Source organism: Oncorhynchus kisutch, linkage group LG16 (assembly GCF_002021735.2).
Source record: "Oncorhynchus kisutch isolate 150728-3 linkage group LG16, Okis_V2, whole genome shotgun sequence".
Taxonomy (NCBI): domain Eukaryota; kingdom Metazoa; phylum Chordata; class Actinopteri; order Salmoniformes; family Salmonidae; genus Oncorhynchus; species Oncorhynchus kisutch.
The window spans coordinates 16,840,534-16,860,269 of NC_034189.2; the positions used below are offsets into that span (position 1 = coordinate 16,840,534).

Consider the following 19,736-nt stretch of genomic DNA (forward strand, 5'->3'; position numbering starts at 1 on the left):
ATTTTAGAATAAGGCTGTAACTTAACAAAATGTGGAAAAAGTCTGAATGTACATTATAGCAATCCGTAAGTCTATGACGTGCACGCAACCATTGGTTGATGCATGCAACGTCTTAGCACAGGAGCGCGACCATAACCTACTCTTTAAATACAAGGGGACATTCCAGAACATCGCCGATGGAGGCATGAGGGTGAAGACTTGAATTCATGACATACTACCAAATGTCGTATGGGGCAGGGGGATTTGTGAGAAAATCCTTTTCGCTAGCTAGATGAAGTGGTTGCGCTGCGTAAAAGTGCGTGCCCTGGCTCCGAAAAGGTAACGGGAAGAAATATGAAAATGCAAGATAAAACAAGTAGGTAAGAATAACAGAGATGATTTGGGCATGTACCACACCTACCACTGCATCCAGCACATCCTCCTAACCACCACTTCTATCTCATCCCAGTTTGGTTGTTTCGCTCCCTCAACCTCTAGATATGAGTAACTAGGCCCCCATTGAACAGGGGGATGGAATACGGTATTGACACTATGGGACAGTTTCCCCGACACAGATTTAGTTCAATCCTGGACTAGTCTAGGAGTATCCTTGGTCTAATCTGAGTCTGAGAAACCAGTCAAGGTGGTCCATTTGTCTTACCCAGTTTTATATCACAAACGTGTCATTTCTATGTGGACCCGTTCTACAGGACAGTAAGCTATATTTGTGTCTGGGCCACATGAGATTGGTGGCATCTTAATTGTGGAGGACGGGCTCTTGGTCAGCAATATGGAAGTGATTGCTTCCTACAAGAGCCCAAAACGTGCACATTTCTAGCCATCTTTGAAAAGGGAGTCAGGTAAAGAGCGTCTTTTTGTGTCTTAAAGGGGCAGTGTTGTATTTTGAGACATGCTTGAATAAGCTAAGTAGCCAATAGGCAGAGGGTAGCATAATTTGTCTGATTCTCTGTAATACTATAATGGAAATAATAATTGTATTTGGTAAAAGGGTTTCTTGCATCAAACAACACAACATGTTCAGTCACCTTGTGTGAAGGACAAGTGGATAAACAGGTTAATGTCAAGACTTGCGTGTTTTTTCTAAAGTCTCATGGAATTAAGGCCTACATTGAATAACACACATTGGCTGCTACTGTAGGCTGAATGATGGAACCGCTATTTCCATGTTCAAATGTTATATGATACATTTTATCCATTGTTTTTATGGTAGGCCACTCTGGTAGGCCTACATTATGATCAAACACCCACAGTAGCGCACTTGACCACTGTTAAAACAGTACATTAAAGTGGGTACAGACTCAGTGTTCACAAACATGCGCTGGAAGTTGCACAGAAATCTCGCAAGGTTCAAGTTTGCGCTCAGCAGACCTGAAATTTTCTCAGTGCTGAAAGATTAGAGGGAACATTGGCAGTGATGACAGTAGATATCACTATAAATCAATGATCAAACCAAGATGGCGTAGCAGTCAGACGTATTTGTCCTTCGTCTTGTGTCCCATGTATATATATTTTTCTTCGCATATCTTTTTATATTTTTCTAAACCCTTACTTCAAAATACTCTCCTGCAACCCGCCTCACCCAATGTGGTGTGAACCTGCTTTTTCTCTAAAGTATTTTTCTCTGCCTCTATTACTGGAATCTCTCCAACATAAACTAGCCTCTTCAAAGTAGGATACACTCTAGACCCAAACTGCTACAGACCTATATCTATACTACCCTGCATCTCTAAGGTCTTCGAAAGCCAAATTAACAAACAGATTACTGACCATTTTGAATCACATCGTACCTTCTCCGCTATGCAATCTGGTTTCCGAGCTGGTCATGGGTGCACCTCAGCCACGCTCAAGGTCCTTAACGATATCATAACCGCCATCGATAAGAGACATTACTGTGCAGCGGTATTCATCGACCTGGCCAAGGCTTTCGACTCTGTCAATCACCACATTCTTATTGGCAGACTCAACCGCCTTGGTTTCTCAAATGATTGCCTCGCCTGGTTCACCAACTACTTCTCTGATAGAGTTCAGTGTTTCAAATCGGAGGGCCTGTTGTCCGGACCTCTGGCAGTCTCTATGGGGGTGCCACAGGGTTCAATTCTCGGGCCGACTCTCTTCTCTGTATACATCAATGATGTCGCTCTTGCTGCTGGTGATTCTCTGATCCACCTCTACGCAGACGACACCATTCTGTATACTTCTGGCCCTTCTTTGGACACTGTGTTAACTAACCTCCACACGAGCCTCAATGCCATACAACTCTCCTTCAGTGGCCTCCAACTGCTCTTAAACGCAAATAAATGCATGCTATTCAACCGATCATTGCCCGCACCTGCCCGCCCATCCAGCATCACTACTCTGGACGGCTCTGACTTAGAATACGTGGATAACTACAAATACCTAGGTGTCTGGCTAGACTGTAAACTCTCCTTCCAGACTCACATTAAGCATCTCCAATCCAAAATTAAATCTAGAATCGGCTTTCTATTTCGCAACAAAGCTTCCTTCACTCATACTGCCAAACATACCCTCGTAAAACTGACCATCCTACCGATCCTTGACTTCGGCGATGTCATCTATAAAATAGCCTCCAACACTCTACTCAGCAAACTGGATGTAGTCTATCACAGTGCCATCCGTTTTGCCACCAAAGCCCCATACACTACTCACCACTGCGACCTATACGCTTTCGTTGGCTGGCCCTCGCTTCATACTCGTCGCCAAACCCACTGGCTACAGGTTATCTACAAGTCTCTGCTAGGTAAAGCCCCGCACTATCTCAGCTCGCTGGTCACCATAGCAGCATCCACTCGTAGCACGCTCTCCAGCAGGTATATCTCACTGGTCACCCCCAAAGCCAATTCCTCCTTTGGTCGCCTTTCCTTCCAGTTATCTGCTGCCACTGACTGGAACGAACTGCAAAAATCACTGAAGCAAAGGTTAAGAATAATGACGGCCTACCCCGGCCTCCCCTAACCTGGACAACGCTGGGCCAACTGTGCGCCGCCCTAAGTGTTACACAGCCTGGGATCAAACCAGGGTCTATAGTGACACCTCTAGCACTGAAATGCAGTGTTTTAGACCACTACGCCTCTTAGGAGCCATTATATCCACATTGCAGAACAGTTTTTTAAACCATTTTTTTATCAGCCCAACTGTAGCCTAAATAATACATTATCTACAGTTTGATATTTCATCCACAGTGAGACAGAACTGTCTTTTCAGTTGCTTGGTGAAGATAAAGGTAATGTAACAATACTTTTACATTGTCAAAGAGCAACTGAATACATTTTACACAATAGTTTCTCTCCCTCCTCTCCCACACATTGACAAACACCAGGCGTGCGGAGTAGGCCAGGTAGAGCAGGAAGTTGAGAGTGGTGAGCACGGCAACCGTCACCAGTGTGGGCTGCTGCCAGGTCTGGGAGCAGTTGTAACCAATGTTTGGCATATGGTGATCTTAGGCTTGTGTGCAGCTGCTCGGCCATGGAAACCCATTTCATAAAGCTCCCGACGAACAGTTCTTGTGGCATTCTGGAACTCGATAGTGAGTGTTGCAACCGAGGACAGACGATTGTTATGAGCTACATGCTTTCTTCACTCTGCAGTCCCGTTCTGTGAGCTTGTGTGGCCTACCACTTTGTTGCTCCTAGACGTTTTCACTTCACAATAACATCAGTTACAGTTGACTGGGGAGTCTCTAGCAGGGCATAAATTTGATTAACTGACTTATCCAATGACGGTGCCACATTGAAAGTCACTGAACACTTCAGTAAGGCCATTCTACTGCCAATATTTGTCTATGGAGACTGAAATAGCCAAATCCACTAATTTAAAGGGGTGTCCACATACTTTTGTATATATAGTGTACATTATCTCAGGAATTCATATGCAAAAAAAACAAATCTCTTTCTAATCTTGAAATCATGAGAGGTAGGGAGGAGGGCTTTATAGGTTTGGTTGAGTTCAGGATCAGGCTCAACTGTTGCGATTGAGGAACCATGTAAATGGATTAATACTTTTAGGCTCCACTGTTGAGATTGAGGAACCTTGTAAACAGTGTCGTGGGAATTCTAGTTAAAAGAGAGACTGCGGATTCTTCAAACAATCAAACTTTAATTTAGATTAATTATTGCCATAATGGAGCTGGTCACCCACGACCCGTAGAGATTGTTGAGAGCCCAACGAGCATAACTGAAACACCGCATTTTATAGTTAAGACATCCTCCTGAATACGTGACAAACAACAGATGTGTGGAATGGGTCAAAAGGTTAGGATTTGTATGAAATACATGAATAATTCACAGATAGAATCTGCTGTGAAGACTGTTCCCATTGTATAGAAACCAGGGTTTGGACCCCAAGACGAGGTTATTCTTATCAGCTCTCCATACCAGAGCCATCTCCTCCCTGGTACCTCATAGTACACAACCACCAATTCAATATATGGAATGCAGGCTGTAGATATCCCCAAGCCATCATAGAGTTGAAGTCGGAAGTTTACATACACAGCCAAATACGTTTAAACTCAGTTTTTCACAATTCCTGACATTTAATCATAGTAAAAATTCCCTGTCTTAGGTTAGTTAGGATCACCACTTTATTTTAAGAATGTGAAATGTCAGAATAATAGTAGAGAGAATGATTTATTTCAGCTTTTATTTCTTTCATCACAATCCCAGTGGGTCAGAAGTTTACATACACTCAATTAGTATTTGGTAGCATTGCGTTTAAATTGTTTAACTTGGGTCAAATGTTTTGGGTAGCCTTCCACAAGCTTCCCACAATAAGTTGGGTGAATTTTGGCCCATTCCTCCTGAGAGCTGGTGTAACTGAGTCAGGTTTGTAGGCCTCCTTGCTCGCACACGCTTTTTCAGTTCTGCACACAAAATTTCTATAGGTTTGAGGTCAGGGCTTTGTGATGGCCACTCCAATACCTTGACTTTGTTGTCCTTAAGCTATTTTGCCAAAACTTTGGAAGTATGCTTGGGGTCATTGTCTATTTGGAAAACCCATTTGCAACCAAGCTTTAACTTCCTGACTGATGTCTTGAGATGTTGCTTCGATATATGCACATAATTTCCCTCCCTCGTGATGCCATCTATTTTGTGAAGTGCACCAGTCCCTCCTGCAGCAAAGAACCCCCATAACATGATGCTGCCCCCCCCATGCTTCACGGTTGGGATTGTGTTCTTCGGCTTGCAAGCCTCCCCCTTTTTCCTCCAAACATAACCATGGTCATTATGGCCAAACAGTTCTATTTTTGTTTTATCAGACCAGAGGACATTTCTCCAAAAAGTATGATCTTTGTCCCCATGTGCAGTTGCAAACCGTAGCCTGGCTTTTTTATGGCAGTGGCTTCTTCTTTGCCAAGCGGACTTTCAGGTTATGTCGATATTTGACTAATTTTACTGTGGATATAGATAGTTTTCTACCTGTTTCCTCTAGCATCTTCACAAGGTCCTTTGCTGTTGTTCTGGGATTGATTTGCACTTTTCGCACCAAAGTACATTCATCTCTAGGAGATAGAACACGTCTCCTTTCTGAGCGGTATAACGGCTGCGTGGTCCCATGGTGTTTATACTTGCATACTATTGTTTGTACAGATGAACGTGGTACCTTCAGGCATTTGGAAATTGCTCCCAAGGATGAACCAGACTTGTGGGGGTCTACAATTGTTTTCTGAGTTCTTGGCTGATTTCTTTTGATTTTCCCATGATGCCAAGCAAAGAGGCACTGAGTTTGAAGATAGGCCTTGAAATACATCCACAGGTACACCTGCATTTGACTCAAATGATGTCAATTAGCCTATCAGAAGCTTCTAAAGCCATGACATCATTTTCTGTAATTTTCGAGGCTGTTTAAAGGCACAGTCAACTTAGTGTATGTACATTTCTGACCCACTGGAATTGTGATACAGTGAATTATAAGTGAAAGAATCTGTCTGTACACAATTGTTGGAAAAATTTGCGGCAAATACAGTAAAGTAGGCAGCAGTGAACACCGCTAAAGCAGTACTCTTTAATCCAGGTGTGCTGGATATGGTGGAATATGTAGTGGAGTGATATCTAAACGTGCAGCAAGTTACAGCAGTCTACTATCTGTTAGAGGAAAAATCCACCCTAAACCCGAATCCAAAATCCTCCCTAATAAACCCCTAAATCTAATAATTTGTGAGAACAAATGTTTATTTTTTTCATTATAATAAGGTTGGTAGCAATACAAGACAATGGTTGTGGAAATCTGTTGCAGCTCAAGTCAAAATCTAATTGTATTTGTCACATACACATGGTTAGCAGATGTTAAGTCGACTACACAACCCACAATGCAATGCTCTCTCTATGGGCTGGGTGGCAAGCTAGTAAACGTAGCTACACACAATAATGCAAAAGTCAATATCAGCATGTGAAGTAGCTAGTTAGCTGTAAAACCACTTAAACAAAGTGCATTATCAATTTAGCAGTCTACAAACTCACCATGTTCAACCTGCAGATCGATGTTGGGGCGGCAGGGTAGCCTAGTGGTTAGATCGTTGGACTAGTAACCGAAAGGTTGCAAGTTGGAATCCCCGAGCTAACAAGGTTCTGCCCCTGAACAGGCAGTTAGCCCACTGTTCCTAGGCCGTCATTGAAAATAAGAATTTGTTCTTAACTGACTTGCCTAGTTAAATAAAGGTAATAAATACAAATGTTCCTTGCAGAGTGTTCCTTTGCAACAGCACCATGCAATGCACTCTGGACTGAGGAGGCAGACAAAAAAAAGAGAAACGAGTCTGTCATTGGCCTCATCAATAAGTGCATCGATGATGTTGTCCCCACAGTGACCATACGTACATACCCCAACCAGAAGCCATGATTTATATGCAGCACTGAGTTAAAGGCTACAGCTGCCTCTTTCAAGGAGCGGGACTCTAACCCGGAAGCTAATAAGAAATCCCGCTATGCCCTCCGACGAACCATCAAACAGGCAAGCGTCAATACAGGACTAAGATTGAGACGTATTATATCTGACTCTCGTCGGCGGTGGCAGGGCCTGCAAACCATTACAGACTACAAAGGGATGCATAGCCGAGAGCTGCTCAGTGACATGAGCCTACCGGACGAGCTAAACTACTTCTATGCTCGCTTCGAGGCAAATAACACTAAAACATGCATCAGCTGTGAACATTCACAAGGCCGCAGGGCCAGACGGATTACCAGGATGTGTACCGCGAGCATGCGCTGACCAACTAGCAAGTGTCTTCACTGACATTTTCAACCTCTCCCTGTCCGAGTCTGTAATACCAACATGTTTTAAGCAGACCACCATAGTGCCTGTGCCCAAGAACACTAAGGAACCTTGCTAAATGACTACCGACCCATAGCACTCACATCTGTAGCCATGAAGTGCTTTGAAAGGCTGGTCATGGCTCACATCAACACTGTCATCCCAGAAACCTTAGACCCACTCCAATTTGCATACCGCCCCAACAGATCCACAGATGATACAGTCTCTATTGCACTCCACACTGCCCTTTCCCACCTGGACAAAAGGAACACCTATGTGAGAATGCTATTCATTGACTAGAGCATAGCGTTCAACACCATAGTGCCCTCAAAGCTCATCAATAAGCTAAGGACCCTGGAACTAAACACCTCCCTCTCCAACTGGATCCTGGACTTCCTGACGGGCCGCCCCCAGGTGGTGAGGGTAGGTAACAACACATCCGCCACACTGATCCTCAACACGGGGGCCCCTCAGGGGTACGTGCTCAACCCCCTCCTGTTCTCCCTGTTCACTCATGACTGCATGGCCAGGCATGACTCCAACACCACCATTACATTTGGTGATGACACAGCAGTGGTAGACCTGATCACCAACAACAACAAAAAAGCCTGTAGGGAGGAGGTCAGAGACCTGGCCGTATGGTGCAAGACAAAGGAGATGATTGTGGACTACAGGAAAAAGAGGACAGAGCATGCCCCCATTCTCATCGACAGGGCTGCAGGGGAGCAGGTTGAGAGCTTCAAGTACCTTGGTGTCCACATCACCAACAAACTAACATGGTCCAAGCACACCATGACAGTCATGAAGCTGGCACGACAAAACCTATTCCCCCTCAGGAGACTGAAAAGATTTGGCATGGGTCCTCAGATCCTCAAAAGGTTCTACAGCTGCACCATCGACAGCATCCTGACTGGTTGCATCACTGCCTGGTATGGCAACTGCTCGGCCTCCGACCGCGAGACACTATAGAGGGTAATGCAAATGGCCCAGTACATCACTGGGGCCAAGCTTCCTGCCATCCAGGACCTCTATACCAGGCGATGTCAGAGGAAGGCCCTAAAAATTGTCAAAGGCTCCAGCCAACCTAGTCATAGACTGTTCTCTCTGCTACCACACAGCAAGCGGTACCGGAGCATCAAGTCTAGGTCCAAGAGGCTTCTAAACAGCTTCTACCCCCAAGCCATAAGACTCCTGAACATCCAGTCAAATGGCTACCCAGACTATTTGCATTGCCACCCCCTCCCCTCTCCACACCACTGCCACTCTCTGTTGTCATCTATGCATAGTCACTTTAATTAACTCTACCTACATGTACATACTACCTCAACTAACCAGTGCCCCTGCACATTGACTCTGTATCGGCAACCCCCTGTATATATATTGTAGTTTTTTACTTCTGCTCTTTAATTACTTGTTTCTTTTCTCTTGTTCTTATCTGTATTTTTTTTAAACTGTTGGTTAGGGGTTCATCAGGAAGTATTTCACTGTAAGGTCTACACCTGTTGTATTCGGCGCATGCAACTAATAAAATGTGATTTGATTTGATGCATACACACACACACATGATAACATACGCACTATATACACACATGCACATTTATTTGGTGCTGTAGATGTGTAGTAGTGGTGGAGTAGGGGCCTGAGGGCACACAATGTTTTGTGAAATTTTTCAATTGTATATACTGCCTTAATTTTGCTGGATCCCCTTAATGGGGAACCATAATAAATACAAACTCAGTAACTCAGCTTTTTTTCAATGAAATCTTTGGAAATCTGTGGTGTTTCAAATCCACTATCAGAGGAAACAAATCTGATCTTAGTCTCTGTGTCATCTGTCTGGTGTAATTTCAGAAGAAGCCAGCTACTCAAAGTACTAGGAGGATCTTAGCTTTGGCCCAATGAAAAGGGATGAAGCTGAGACAAACGAGTGGTGAGTTGTGAGACTGACAGCAAACACCAATGCCAATAGAGGGAGTTGGCATCAAGGAGGACATGGCTTATCCTTTCAGCTTGACTTCAAGGAGTGCATCTGAATCAATTGTATTTCCTTGATTCCTCTCGTCCTCTCTCCTTGCCTCCTTCTCAAAACGCAATGGAGAAGAAGAGATAGGGGAGGAACCTCCGATCTTCTGCACCAATGTGCTTTAAGGAGGAGACTAGGAGGGAGGATGGGAGGAATCAAGGAACTAAAATTGACATTCACCCCAGGGCTTTCTATCTCTGAGTTTTCTCTCTCTGACTGTCATATCATCATTAGTGTGAGAATAAATGTACTGGAGTAGAACATATGACTAGGTGGTCATCAATTAACAGGCCTAACAACCAAAATAAGCTGGGTTGTATTTATTAGTGCTTAGCGTAGCAAACATGTATTGCACCATAGCAAAAAGTTTTACACCGTAGCAAAAGGTTATTCACCGTAGCAAAAGGTTTTACACCGTAGCAAAAGGTTTTACACCATAGCAAAAGGTTATTCACCGTAGCAAAAGGTTTTACACCGTAGCAAAAGGTTTTACACCGTAGCAAAAGGTTTTACACCGTAGCAAAAGGTTATACACCGTAGCAAAAGGTTTTACACCGTAGCAAAGCAAAAGGTTTTACACCGTAGCAAAAGGTTTTACACCGTAGCAAAAGGTTTTACACCGTAGCAAAAGGTTTTACACCGTAGCAAAAGGTTATACACCATAGCAAAAGGTTTTACACCGTAGCAAAAGGTTATACACCGTAGCAAAAGGTTTTACACCGTAGCAAAAGGTTTTACACCGTAGCAAAAGGTTATTTATTTTTTATTTTACTAGGCAAGTCAGTTAAGAACAAATTCTTATTTTCAATGACTGCCTAGGAACAGTGGGTTAACTGCCTGTTCAGGGGCAGAATGACAGACTTCTACCTTGTCAGACTTGTACCTTCCGGTTACTAGTCCAAAGCTCTAACCACTAGGCTACCCTGCCACACCGTAGCAAAAGGTTATACACCGTAGCAAAAGATTTTACACCGTAGCAAAAGGTTTTACACCTTGCAATGGAAAACAAGTGTTTGTTTCTGTTTGGACCAACTGAGGTAGACCCTCTCAGTTTCAACCCTTTTGCTTTAGTGTCGTCCTAGTGAATATGACAACCCTGCTCTCAGGCTTATAAAAATTTACAGAGAGTCATGTTGATGGAATGTGTGTACCAGACTAGGAGAGTATGTCCTCGGTTGCAGACAGAAAAGAACTGGCTGGGAACAATTTCCAAGAACTGCTCTCATGTATAGAAATGTAAAACCGAAAGTCATGTTAATAGTTTCTGTTTCACAGTTCTGGATGCTCTGTGAATCACCTGGCCCTAAATCTCTCTTTGTTTCTTATGTTCTTGCAGAACACTGGATAAGGACAGGATAACGCTGATCCTCTCCTCAGACACAACTAAAGATTCTGAGCAAGTGAACTTCTACTGTATTCCTACTGTATTAATATTGTATTACAGTACATATTCCCCACTCCCCTGTATAACACCTCCCACCATGCCGTTGATAGTGTTGCTCATCTCCCAGCTGCTGTGGGTGCGTGTGGCTGCCCTGTTGATCTCCTGCGTCATCTTCAGTGTGTCGGCCCACGGGGCCTCCCTCCCCGGGGTGGGAGACTGGTGTGTGTTCTGCTGGGCTTACAGCTTCACTAGAACCCTGCTGGTGCTGCTGATGGAACACTTTGGCTTCCAGGCCCAAGGCCCCGTCTCCTGGAATAACTTCCCTATCACCATGGCCTGCTACGCCACCCTGCTCTGGACTCTCTGCCTCCATCATCTTCCCCGTCTACTTCCTCAAGGGCCAGCAGAACCACAGGGAGGCCTGAACAAACGCATCTTCTCCAAAGTCTTCTCCTGCCTGGTCACGTGGCCTACCTGTGGGAGGTGACCCTGACACGGGCGCTGCAGGGTGAGGTGGCGGGCTGCATGGCCACGGCTCCAAGCCTGCTCAAGATGTGAAAGACCTTCATGGCCTGCATCATACTCATGCTGGTCAGCGATCTGGTGTCGTACGATCAACACACAGCTCTCCAGTGGTGCATGGCAGTCTACTGTATCTGGTTCATCCTGTCTGTGGGTGTGGTGGTGCTGTGTGTTGGTGAGTGTATTGGCTGCCTCCCATTCCCCTTTACACGCTTCCTGTCAGCCTACGGTCTCCTGGCTGTTGTCATTTACCTGACCGCCACCATCATCTGTTCCGTGTTCCAGTTTGACAAGCTTTCCAACCGTCCCCAAACCTGGCAGCCGCCCACACTGGTGACGGTTGACGTGCTCACCGCTCTCAACTTCCTGCTCTACCTGGCTGACCTGGCCTACTCCGCACACTTGGTGTTTGTCAGTGTGTGAGAGAGGAGGGAGAGAAACTATTGTGTAAAATGTATTCAGTTGCTCTTTGAAAATGTGAATTTTTCTCTTTATCTTCAACATGCAAATGAAAAGACAGCTCAATAATATCTGACTGTAGATAATGTACTATGTCCGTTGATTAATGTGCACTGTCCCTGTAAAAATAAAAAATAAACTAAACTAAACTATGTGGGCTTCAGTTAGGATAATATATATATTTTTTTAATAACAATGCTGGAATGTGAATATACCTGCACCATCAGAGGCATATTTCAGAAATTTCACCTATGTATTTCATTACATGGGTTATTGTTAGATGATTGTCACTTTAACGATGTACCGTTGCAACAGCACAGGCATTTTGAAAAGTTATTTTCCACCAAGGTATCTATGTGATGTGATCAGCCTGTCAGAGTGTCTGTTTGAGCTGCTCTGCTAGTGTTTTGAAGCTAAAATAAATGTGTCTGCCTTGTTTGATGCTCTTTAATGCAGTCTAATCTTTAATGATTAGACTGCATTAGTGATTATACAGGCTGATACAGAGAGACTCATCCATGCTTGTATTACAAGTCAACTTGACTACTGTAATGCACTCCTGTCTGGTCTACCCAAGAAAGCCATTAGTCAACTGCAAAAACATACAGGATGCTGCAGCACTGGTACTGACCAAGATCAGATTGAGAGCACACATTACACCGGTTTTAAAGTCTCTGCACTGGCTGCCTGTGAGTTTTAGAAGACATTTTAAGATGATTCTATTGGTTTTCAAATCAATCCATGGTTATGCACCCCAATATATATCAAACATGCTTTTAAATTATGTACCCAATAGGTCCCTCAGGTCCTCTGCCACTGGCCTTTTAACTATCCCAAAGCCTAGGACCAAGAGGCATGGAGAGGCCGCCTTTAGTTACTGTAACCGCTACCTCTGGAATAGCCTGCCTGAGAACCTGAAGGGGTTTTTAACCACACCTTTTTAGCTTTGCTTTTCCTTAGAGTGCTTTTTCGTCTTTCAGCTGTAGTATTTCTATTTAACTGTTTTATGTTTGATGTGTTATAAATATTAAAAATGTTTTATTTTTTCCTGTGATGCGCATTGTGTTGCATTCATGTCTGAAATGTGCTATGTGTATATATATATATATATATATATATATATATATATATATATATATATTGATTTGATTTGATTGTTGATCATGCTATTTTATTGAACAAGTTGTCCTCAAATCGGCCTGGGCCCTGACGTCTGCTCTTGGTTTCATCAGTAGCGGTCTGTGGGTAAAATCACTGGGGAAGTCAAACCTGAAGAAAAACAATATTACAACCTATGTGTTGTGATTGTTGCGTTGCTTTCTCTACAACCTGTTAGTTTGTATGTCTTGCCACTGTGATATATAGTGCATACGGAAAGTATTCAGACCCCTTGATTTTTCCACATTTTGATACATTACAGCCTTATTCTAAAATGTATTAAATTGTCCCCCCCTCCATCAATCTACACACAATACCCCAAAATGACAAAGCAAAAACAGTTTTTTAGAAATTTGTGCTTCCCACAATAAGTTGGGTGAACTTTGGCCCATTACTCCTGACAGAGCTGGTGTAACTGAGTCAGGTTTGTAGGCCTCCAGGCTCGCACACGCTTTTTCAGTTCTGCCATCACATTTTCTATAGGATTGAGGTCAGGGCTTTGTGATGGTCACTCCAATACCTTGACTTTGCTGTCCTTAAGCCATATTGGAACAACTTTGGAAGTAAGCTTGGGGTAATTGTACATTTGGAAGACCCATTTGTGACCAAGTTTTAACTGATGTCTTGAGATGTTGCTTCAATATTGCTTCAATGTATCCACATATTTTGTGAAGTGCACCAGTCCTTCCTACAGCAAAGCACCCCCACAACATGATGCTACCACCCACCTTGCTTCACGTTTGGGATGGTGTTCTTCGGGTTGCAAGCCTCCCCCTTTTTCCTCCAAACATAACGATGGTCATTATGGCCAAACAGCTCTACTTTTGTTTCATCAGACCAGAGGATATTTCTCCAAAAACATACGATCTTTGTCCCCATGTGCAGTTGCAAACCGTGTCTGGCTTTTTTATGGCAGTTTTGGAGCAGTGGCTTCTTCCTTGCTGAGCGGCCTATCAGGTTATGTCAATATAGGACTCGTTTTGCTGTTGATATAGATACTTTTGTACCTGTTTCTTCCAGCATCTTCACAAGGTCCTTTGCTGTTGTTCTGGGATTGATTTGCACTTTTCGCACCAAAGTACATTAATCCCTAGGAGACAGAAGTGTCTCCTTCCTGAGCGGTATGACGGCTGCGTGGTCCCATGGTGTTTATACTTGCGTACTATTGATTGTACAGATCAACATGGTACCTTCAGCCATTTGGAAATTGCTCCCAAGGATGAACCAGACTTGTGGAGGTCTACAATTTTTTTCTGAAGTGTTGGCTGATTAATTTGGATTTTCCCATGATGTCAAGCAAAGAGGCAGTGACTTTGAAGGTAGGTCTTGAAATACATCCACAGGTACACCTCCAATTGACTCAAATTATGTCAATTAGCTTTTAAAGCCATAATTTTCTGGATTTTCCAAGCTGTTTAACGGCACAGTCAATTTAGTGTATGTAAACTTCTGACCCACTGGAATTGTGATACATTGAGTTATAAGTGAAATAATCTGTCTGTAAACAATTGTTGGAAAAATTACTTGTGTCATGCACAAAGTAGATGTCCTAACCGACTTTCCAAAACTATAGTTTGTTAACAAGAAGTTTGTGGAGTGGTTGAAAAACTAGTTTTAATGACTCCAACCTAAGTGTATGTAAACTTCCGACTTCAACTGTAAGTATTCAGACCCTTTACTGAATACTTTGTTGAAGAACCTTTGGCAGTGATTACAACCTCGAGCTTCTTTGGTATGATGCTTGGCACACCTGTATTTGGGGAGTTTCTCTCAAGCTCTGTCAGGTTGGACGTGGAGCGTTTCCAGATCTCTCCAGAGATGTTAGATCGGGTGTCAAGCCCGGGCTCTGGCTAGGCCACTCAAGGACATTCAGAGAGTTGTCCCGACGCCACTCCTGCGTTGTCTTGGCTGTGTGTTTACGGTGTGACGACCCTCCCACTCTGTCTGCCGTGGTTCTCTCTTTGTTCTTGTTTCCTTATTAGGATGCCGGTGGGCGGAGTTGGGAGGGTCGTCAGCTACATGGGAAACACCTGGGCCCGGTGTGTCCCAGGATAAATACACCACTTCCCCATTCATAGGGGAGTCTCTCTCCATGCAGACACTTTGATCGTTTTTGTTGTGTTTCTTGGTGGTTTTTGGGTTGTTTGCTTTAGCACCTTTCAACACCCTGCATTATCACATTCATGCATGCGAAACACTCACTTACACTACTGATTACTGATTACACACACCATTGTATATTTTCCTTAGTTGCTTTATTTAATAAATATATATTTTGTTACTCCTTACCTCCACGTTGTCTCCCTTTTGTTATGGGCTTTGAGCCGGTTCGTGACAACGGTCATTGTCCTGTTGGAAGGTGAACATTTCCCCAGGTACAGAGTGCTCTGGAGCATGTTTTCATCAAGAACCTCTCTGTACTTTGTTCCTTTTATCTTTCCCTCGATCGTGACTAGACTCCCAGTCTCTGCCACTGAAAAACATCCCCACAGCATGATGCTGCCATCACCATGCTTCACCTCAGGGATGGCGCTAGGTTTCCTCCAGACGTGACACTTAGCATTCAGGCCAAAGAGTTCAATCTTGGTTTCATCAGACCAGAGAGTCTTGTTTCTCATGGTCTGAGCATCCTTTAGGTGCCTCTTGGTAAACTCCAAGCAGGCTGTCACATGCCTTTTACTGATGAGTGGCTTCTGTCTGGCCACTCTACAATAAAGGCCGGATTGGTGGAGTGCTGCAGAGATGGTTGTCCTTCTGGAAGGTTCTCCCAACTACACAGAGGAACTTTGGAGCTCTGTCAGTGACAATTTGGTTCTTGGTCACCTCCCTGACCAAGGCCCTTCTTGCTCAGGTTTGCCTATTGATGTGCTTGTTTTTATATTGTGCAGCGCTCATTTGTAAAAGAGACTTTATTCTCAATATGACTTCCCTGTCGAAATAAAGGTAAATAAATATACCACTGGTGTTGGAAAGTATCAGTGTTAAAAGGGCAAAAATTTGAAAAGTGTAAATTCAACACATTTGTCACGAATCCTACCGAAGATGGTGCCTCTTCCTGTTCGGGCGGTGCTCAGTGGTCGTCGTCGCCGGCCTACTAGCTGCCATCGATTCTCTTTTTTGTTTCTGTTAGTTTGGTCTGATTGGTTACACCTGTTTTGAGTTTAGTTTTGTTTGTGGGCTATTTAAGGGCACTAGGCCCGCCGGCTTTTGTGCGGGCTTGTTTTCTGTTCATGGTGTTGGATTATTTGTGGATTCTATTTTTCCGGGCAGTTTAGTCCTTTGTTTTGGACTGGGTCTTTTATGCGCCATTGTGTTTGGTGTGTCCGTTTTCACTGTCTGTGGAATAAAGATCCACGTTCTGAACTAACCTGCTCTCTGCGCCTGACTCCTCCACCCACTACTCCTAGAAGCCGTTACAGAAGCCCGCACCATACAATGGAGTCAGCAGAAGCAGGGACCACCCCTCTACCATCAATGGAGGAGTGCGTCCATCATCATACAGCTGTCCACCATCGGATCGGTTCAGCGATGGACCAGATGATGGAGAGGATGGAGCGATGGGAGAGGAGTGGTCTCCCGACGCCCACTCCAGCTCCCCCACAGACGACGCAACCCACTTCTCCCATGTCATCGTCTGGTTCCAGCACGTTGCGTCTCACCCCCCCGAGGGAGTACGATGGAGCGGCGGCTGGGTGCCAGGGATTTTTGCTCCAGCTCGAGCTCTACCTGGCTACCGTGCGTCCGACTCCCTCGGGTGAGGAGAGTGTGAGCCTCCTTCGTCTCCTTTTTGTTGGGTAGGGCCCTGGACTGGGCCAACGCTGTCTGGAACGGCCCAGACTCGCCTCGGGACCACTACCCGGAATTCACCCGCCGTTTTCGAGCTGTGTTCGACCACCCACCGGAGGGCCGAGCGGCGGGTGAGCGACTGTTCCACCTCAGACAGGAGACGAGGAGAGTGCAGGACTTCGCGTTAGAGTTCTGGACCTTGGCTGCTGGTGCGGGGTGGAATGACAGGGCCCTGATGGACCATTACCGATGCAGCCTCCAGGAGGACGTCCGCTGGGAGCTAGCTTGTCGGGACACCACACTCTCCCTCGATGAACTTATAGACATGTCGATCCGACTGGACAACCTGCTAGCTGCCCGCGGGCGTTCAGAGGGGAGAGAGATTAAAGTAGATGTCACGTGTCAAAATTTTGATTGATGACCCTATGTGAACCTATGTGAACTCTATGTGAACCCTATGTAGTGATGACGTGTGCATGTCTTCTGGTCAGGCAAGCCTGGTTAGGTGGGGGCTATGGGGTGAGTAAGGGTCCATTTGACAGGCCGTTAATGATTGATGACCCAAGCCTGATAGGCAAGCCTGGTTAGGTGGGGGCTATGGGGTGAGTAAGGGTCCATTTGACAGGCCGTTAATGATTGATGACCCAAGCCTGATTTATGACCCTATGTAATGATTTATGACCCTATGTCATGTAGAAGGGTGCATGCCCAGGGTTGAGTAAGTGACCATGTGTCAGGTCAACCTGTTACTGTTTCTCACGGTTTGGGTTGGTTAATGCCCCTTATAAAGCGCCTGAACAATTCCTGTTTAAGAGTGCACAAGATCTTAAGAATAACCATGGAATTTGGGATCGGTACCAAACAAGTGATGACGGTAACAACTGAAGCAGGCCCTCGGGTTGCCCATAGAGCAAGGGCAAAGTATCAACCAGCAATATATGATGCGCCAAAAAAACGTTTTTTAAATGTGTATAGAACCCAAATACCGCCAGCAAATGCTCTGACAGATCAAGTGTTGATGTCTAATGGCCAGCAGTGGGGGTATCGGTTTGATTACCTGGCCTGTAGAGTGACCCTCTATACGGTAGATGAAGGAGAAGAATATACAGACCAGACTGTAGGCTTGGAATATGGTGTTGAAGACTGGTCGGTTTTTCGCAAGGTTGTATGTCCTGAACTGAGCCTTATCACCAAGGGGTATAGTGTGTTCACGGGCCACGAGACCCGTTGGGAAGGTACCCCTGACTCCTCAGGACAAATATTTCACAGGGTGAAAATACAAAGAAAGAATGGCCGACCGTGCGGCAGCGTGGAGTTCTATATCGGCACCGAGGCAATCCGAAACCACAACCTTAGGGGTGGTGGCCTGACTGGGGATACCCGACTGCGTCTACTTATTCCTTTTAAGAGTTGGGATGTACTGGAATTGAAAATGTTGCAACCGTTGGATGCTCTCTTTGTACAGAGCCAACAGCGTCAGAGCCTTGTTCATTTAAAGAAGTGCATAATATATACGAATCGTAAAGATTACGATGCAAAAGAGCCTCAAGAAGATACAGCGTCAGAAGAAAACTAAGTAAGCGGATGCTTTAACCCCGCCCCCCCAGATACCCAAGGGCCTTGTTCTACAATAAAAAGAAAAAAGCAGCCAGTTCTTCATTTCAGCATACACCATGGATCTCCAGACCATCTACGAGGAAGCCACTACGTCATGGGGGCCCGACACTAAAGACTCTATGCCACGAAGCCCTACACTCTACGCACCCCTGGCAAGACCCGTGACACCCCCGACATTTACCCAGCCTGAGGATGTGTTTGATGGGGTGGCCAGTACTATTTTTGTGGATACAATCAAGGCCTCTGTAGCTACACTTTTAAACGTGGTGATTGGCGAATATATACGAGAAAAATGCATCGGCTGTGAGATCAATCATCCCAGCCAGCGTCGTCATCCTTGCCTCTACGACCCTCCTAGATACTACTTTTTCAATCATTTTGAGGAGCTGGTGAAAAGACTGTGGTCCTGCCGTTTTATACCAGCGCTGGTCATCGCCCTGGAGTCTATGGGTATTGCGCCGTCTATCCCTAGAGTTTACGGGGTAACCGAAGCCTTCCTACATGAACTGAAGGAGGCCATCTTCATCCATGAGAAACTCAAAGAAATCCGACACACCCTGGTGGACGACAACAAATACAGGGAAGCTGTGGTGGCTGATGTGATGCTTTTCTGGCTCAATAAATCCCAAGAGACCGAGTGACATTTTGTTTATTTAGAGCTATGGGTAACTATGTGTCTACGATGTTTGAGCGAATAAATACATTTTTTCTTTTGAGAGACCTTACAAATGTTATGCATCAGATTATTGAAAATAAAGTGAACAATGTAAAGTTCTACACAACCCACAATACAGGGGTTATTGTAGAGCGTGTGTTAAAAATGGAGCAAATCATGAAACATGTCCGACATACGGGCGAGAGTTTACAATGGTCACATATGGTATCAAGGCTTGTTGAGGATTCTGAAGAACTAGAAATAACTTTGGCTAAGATTTTACATTATTTGTTTGAACCACCCTTTAATGTGAATGTGTATCATATTTGTTGTTTATATACTTATATATCAGACGTGTGTGTTTTAAAAATTCAGCGAAACAAACCTGTAAATCTAAACAATATATACAGGGTGTTGCATGCTGTGATTGTTGAGAAAACGGGGACTTGTATCTTGCAACAAATCCTGAATTGTCTGTATACGTAATAATTGTTGCATTCTTAAAATAAAAATTCACAAACTGAAATGTTGTCGTTATATGAAAGTGGCTCATTACAGTTATTGTACCTCAGAGAGGCAAGAAGGATGGCTGAGCAGCTGTTGAAAAACATATATTATAATCCCTCTAACCCCGGGTCTTATGGGGGTAAAGAGCGTTTACAGAGAGCTATAGTCGAAGAAACAGGTAGTCTGTTAAGCGATGCTAAAGTGAATGAATGGTTATCAGAGCAAGATGCCTACACTCTACATAAACCTGTAAGAAAACATTTTCCAAGAAATAGAGTTTTTTCTACGCATCCATTATCCCAATTTCAGGCGGATCTATGTGACATGCAGTCCCTTGCCGATAAAAATGATGGAAATCGCTA

General features: G+C 44.5%; 1 pseudogene; it reads left to right on the forward strand.

The window, feature by feature from the left end:
* The first annotated feature begins 9,039 nt into the window (after positions 1–9,039).
* On the forward strand, positions 9,040–12,609 carry LOC116353963 (myeloid-associated differentiation marker homolog; annotated as a pseudogene).
* The last annotated feature ends 7,127 nt before the right edge of the window (positions 12,610–19,736 follow it).